Consider the following 6,191-nt stretch of genomic DNA (forward strand, 5'->3'; position numbering starts at 1 on the left):
TTTGATTGAACCTTTTTTTTTTTGATTGAATAATAAAGACATAAATCTACCCCCATACATGCTACATATTTGTGTCCTGTTATTTATTTTTTTAAAAAAAAGAAAAAAAAAAGGTGTACATGGGAGCTTTAATTCCTCTTTAATTCAGAATAAAAGTTTTGTAAACACTTAATTACTAATGCAAATTTAACTCTGAAACACACACACACACACCGCACACACACACACACACACACACACACACACACACACACACACACCGCACACACACCACACACACACACACACACATTATAAATATTACTTACCATAGTTGCAAACTGGATGGATGTAGACACACACACACACACACACACACACACACACACACACACACACACACACACACACACACGCACACACAGTATTTATAATAAAAATATACTAAATGAGTAAATTAAAACAAAAAAAAAACTAAACAATATTTATACAAAAAGTACACGAAATGACAACAGAAAAGCATAAAAATATACAAAAAGGCTCCAAAAACACACAAAATTACTCCAAAAAACATACATTACAGAAAAATACACTAAACAACAACAAACATATGGAAATGACTCAAAATACACAAAACTAAATATTTATACAAAAATACACAAAATATCAATAGAAATGCGACACTAAAAAAGATACAAAAATACACAAAATGACTCCAGAATCACACGACAATGGCAACAAAAAACAATAATTATACAAAAATGCACAAAAAGACAATAGAAAGATACAAAAATACACATAATGACTCCAAAAACATACATTACACAAAAATACATCAAACAAAAAAATATAAAATATGTATAAAAAAAACAACAAACACATTTATCATGCACATGTCCCATAAAATTAAACCAGGGAAATCGCACACTCTATTTTACATTGCACCCACAAATAAACCCCTTTATAACACTACAGAGTACAGACTATGTACACCTCTTTGTACATCCAACCTTCAAGTATATTCTCATTTGGCCATAATTGGCAACTCTTCTTTTGCTCCCACATGAATGCATACTTCCACTTCTACTGTACTAGATGGATGTAGACACACACACACACACACACACACACACACACACACACACACACACACACACACACACACACACACACACACATTATGATTATTACTTACCATAGTTACAAACATTGCTCACCGAGGACACCTGCTGGTCAATATTAAGTTTTTTTTTTTTTTTTTTTTTAGGATATTAGAGCCTCTTTATTTTTAAAAGCCCTGTGTGCAGTCACTCCTGTAGATTCTTCTTCTTCTTCTGTGTAGTTTACGGCAGTTGGCACCAAGGCAAGGAGCATTACCGCCCAAAGATTCTACACAGCTTTCTACCTATCCTGAGTTTACCATGATCAACCTGTCAACATTGAGCTGTTGTAACTTATCCTGAGGTACCATATAATAATAATAATAATAATAATAATGCATCAATTTTATATAGCGCTTTTTTGGACATCGTGAATACCTGTTAACATTGAGCTGTTCTGCATAGCTGCATTTAAGACAATTTTATGAAAAAATTCATGAATGGTATCGTTGCTGTCCAAACAATCTGACGTTGCACACCATTGAACCAAGCAGCAGCCATGTTTGAATGTCCTCAGCTCTGTCCGTCCCTGAACCGCTGAGATATTTGAGCCACAGACACACGGACAGACAGAGATTCCTTGTTTGATAGATAGATAGATAGATAGATAGATAGATAATATTCCATAGAAGAGTGGAAGTGTAATGTTACACATGTTGTCACATAATTGTGACTAAATGATGTTTAGGTTTTATGAGGAAACACTTTTGCCAAAATTACTAAAACCATCTAAAAGCTAGTTTAGTCACGATGCTTTGACATTTAATCTGCTGTGACTGTAAATAAAAAGAGACTTGAAATTCTTCCAAGCTGCAGGCTTCATAATGCAGATATGAACCTCCACTACTGGCTCTTGCAGGTTATTTATTTTTTTATTTTTATTATTCAGTTTATTTCCGACATGGTTACGTTCACTTTTTTTTTTTTACATGCTGAAAAAGGAGACGAGAGAAGCAGTTTTGCTTATCTGGGTCCCGTCCCCTGTTTTTACCATCGCAAATTTACATGGGTTGTACATGTCTCTCTGGTCAAACATTTTTGAGTTGTTCTGAACAGTCCTTTTTTGTGTATTCCTCATCTGTAGTCAGTGTTGTCTTGTTTTTATTCCTCCTCCTCTCTATCGTGTGTTTGTGTTGGGCCTTGTTCCCTGCCAGATGTTGTTAGCATTCCTCCAGTTCAAGAATAGTTCCTCTTTCGAAGGTGTTTCCCTTTTCATCCATAATGTCACCACTCGGGAATGTCTCTTTTGGACACACAAGTTGCAGCTTGTTTTGTCTCTACATCGAAGTTAATCCAGCTGTTGTTAGTTCTATTGGCAGTGTTGTATTTTCCACTGTTAGATTTAACTTGTATAAACACATTATTATATCTTAGTTCATAAGCAAGGTAGTAATTTCATTGTATTATATCTTTAGTTCATAAGCAAGGTAGTAATTTCATTGTATTATATCTTAGTTCATAAGCAAGGTAGTAATTTCATTGTATTATATCTTAGTTCATAAGCAAGGTAGTAATTTCATTGTATTATATCTTAGTTCATAAGCAAGGTAGTAATTTCATTGTACAGGAAAACGTGTTTCTAACTGCACATATGACAATAAACACTTTGAATTTAAATTTAATGTAATCCTTAATCACCCCACCACCTAGCAATTGAAATGAATAAATGACAGACCTTTTTTACTCTTGGTTTCCACATTTAATTCAGTCTCCGTAAAATAATCACAGTCTGAGTTTTGTTTCCAGTGTTTATATAGATCTGGGTCCATATCCATGATTACCATCAGTAATGTTGTTGTTTAGGTGGATCCTTCGTATTTTCCCAAGTCTTCCATCGTTTTGATGAGGATTGGTTTTTCGTTCTCTTCTCCCAATGGTGTGATATAAATCCTGCAGTTTCTTGTCCACGTTCTCACAATTTTTCCTCCTTTTTTTTATTTGGCGTGCCTTCCATGCAATGCTTGCATTTTGTTTCGTCAGGTTTTCATTGATGTACACCTTCGTTCCCTTCAGTTTATTTCCTTGCTTCAGTAGTTCTCCTTTGAATTTCATATTCGTGAAGGTTATTTTTACAGCTCTGTTATCATTTTTCTTTGGCAGGAGATGGCAGGAGTTGATGTTGTCAGGGTTCAGGACAATGTCCTTCAACTCCAGGTAGTCAATGACCTGTTGTTCAATCGATTTTGTTTCTTCGTCACTCGCGTAGCTCCTGGGTTTTATCTTTAGGCCTGTGATGATGACATCTTTCTCTCTTTCCTTTTGTTCCAGCTGTTCAACGCTGGTGTTCAACAATTTTATCTCTTCAGCATTTCTTTCATTCTTTTCTTTCAGTACCTTTGCTTCGCTTTGTAGGTTTTCCAGTGAGTTTTCCAGCGTCTTTTCCAACGACTTTATCTCGGCAGATAGGTTTCGTAGACCCTCGAGTATCATCTCCTTGACCTCTTCCAAACCCGAATTGGGTTCTGAAGGGCCTCCCTGCGGTTTTTTCACCATTTTCCTTCAGTCTTGGGCCCAATTTTTCAGGCTGTTCAGCTGTAGCCAGCTGTAGCCAGCTGTAGCCAAGGTCGTGTTATTGGAGCGAATGAAAACACGTCTGCTCTCTACATTTCACATTTAATTCAATTCAACTTTATTTATATAGCGCAAAATATACAACAAAGTCATCTCAATGCACTTAACAAAATATAAAAATCATAATAAGAAAGAAAAAACCCAACAAGATCAAAATGAACAAGCATTTAGTGACAGTGGGAAGAAACAACTCCCTTTTAACAGGAAGAAATCTCCGTTAGAACCGGGTTCAGAGGTGGCAGCCATCTGCGTCGACTGGTTGGGGTTAGAGGACAGAAGGACCAACAGAACAGGATATAGAGATAGAACATCAGAGTGTCCCAGACTAGTTGAGCTGTGAACCACAGATCAGGAACTTCCATCATCAGCTTCACGACACCTGACACAGAGCTGAGAGAGAAAGGACGAGGAGAAGGCACTGACTGCAGAAAAACATGATACAGTATTATCAAGTCAGCCTGCCTTGGCCTTGGGCCTCACTCCCAGTGGCCTAGTCAACACTTATTATAAAAGTGACAAATCTTTTCCCATTTATTGATCAACTAACAGCGACTCCAAGGTCTGTAAATGTGACTGTTCACAGACGAGGCATATCCGCTCTAGCGGTTAGGTTATGTTATGATTCAGGTTCTAGCTGCAACATTTTGTGTAGTTTAAATACATATTTTTCTGATGTTTTTTTTTTTTTTTTTTTAATTCTTATCATAATTAGCCTCTGGAAAAATACCCAGAATTGTGTCTTTACTGATGGGTTGGTACCCACTGTTTCTCGACAAAGCAGCAGAACAGGAGGCCAGATGAGCAAAAAAATACCAATAGTTTTCCATTGGCCACAAGTTAGGTTTCCTGTCTAATTTTCCTCACATGACTCCAACACATAACTAAGATCCTCCAAGATGGAAACAAATCCAAACAAAGGCAGCAGTTGTTCTGCAGGACTGATGGATGAAAGGAAGTTTGTCTGAAAAGGACGTCAGATTATTCTGCATCAAATAAAGAAGTTTTTCAAAGACATCAGACGATTGGGTATATGATCAAATGAAAAAGCTAAAGTTGAAGTTTTTTTTTCTTTTTTAACTAGATTATCTAACAGATTTCAAATGAAGTATGACCTTTAATTTCCCACTTTTAACTACCATTATTTTAGGGGTGTTCCAATACAACTTTTTCACTTCTGATACTATACCAATTACCAACATTACAACCTTGAGTATTGGCTGATACCAATATCAATGTGATTCAATATCAGCACTTATCAATACAACAGTAGGGATGACAAAAAGTGACATATTTATTAGAAGTGTTGGAGCAGAGTCTGGAATGAACTTTTTTGTTTGCTGATATTGGATCAATATCCGATTTCAATATAACATGGGGACACCCCTAATCTGAAAAATGTCTCTGTTCCACAAATTTCCATTTAGTTAAAAATATTTAAATTTCGCAATGTTCCTCCTTCACATTTTAATAAATTATCTTAAAAAAAAAAAAGTACAAATATAATATCCTGTTTTACACCTTTTTATCTTTTTCCTTTACTGTCTTAAATTGCCAAAGGTGGGAACATATGTCAATATTCATATTTTTTTCTTTTGTAAATCTAATGTGTGTATTTATTTAACTGTATGTGTGTGTGTGTGTGTGTGTGTATAAAGGATTCAGGCTTCTTCTCAATTCACAAACAAAAGGCGTCATCATTTTTAAAATCTGCTTAAAAAACAAACAAAAACACAATGATGTCAGAATTGAATGTTGTACTTTTATTTAAACAAAATATTATAATTACAACCAAACAAAGCAAAAGCTAAGCAATACAGGGTGGGGGGTGGGGGAGGAGTAACAAAGAATCAACTAAAGGATGTGATTCTAGTCCTTTTTCTGCCTTCATAGCTTCATGTAAACAGTCAAAACATCCCCAACGCCTTCCTTCCATCAAAGTTCACATTCACTGCAGATATGAAACAATAGAGGACCAACGCAGAACATGTGGGATGATAGATCCTCTCTATGGTGCATTTCTCCAAACAGGCCAACATTTACATTATGGTAGAACTATAGAAACTGTATCATTTGAAAGAGAAGCACAATGATGTGCAATTTATGCATTGTGTAGAAATCCTCATGAGCTGTTAGTTTAGTTTTAACCCAAAAAATATTAAATAAATAGGGGAGTCAATTTTTCACATATTGGTGGCATAGTTTGTAGCCAAATGGGATGTTCTGTTTAACTTGAAGCAGAAACACACAGTAAAGCCAACATCTGGAAAAAAAAAAAAAACAGATTCCAGAGGTTTGTTGGAAAACTGAAAAGTCACAAATAAGTTGGAAAAGGAAGATAGAAAATAACCAATGATAATGAGTCGCTGTATGTGAAGCTAAATAAACAAGTCTGTGAATTAAAGATGGAACATTTCAGAACGCTTTACATGACTAAAGGACACCATTAGTTCAGATCAGTTTCATAAATTCAAATACACATTT

The sequence above is a fragment of the Gouania willdenowi genome, chromosome 4, assembly GCF_900634775.1.
Source record: "Gouania willdenowi chromosome 4, fGouWil2.1, whole genome shotgun sequence".
NCBI lineage: Eukaryota > Metazoa > Chordata > Actinopteri > Blenniiformes > Gobiesocidae > Gouania > Gouania willdenowi.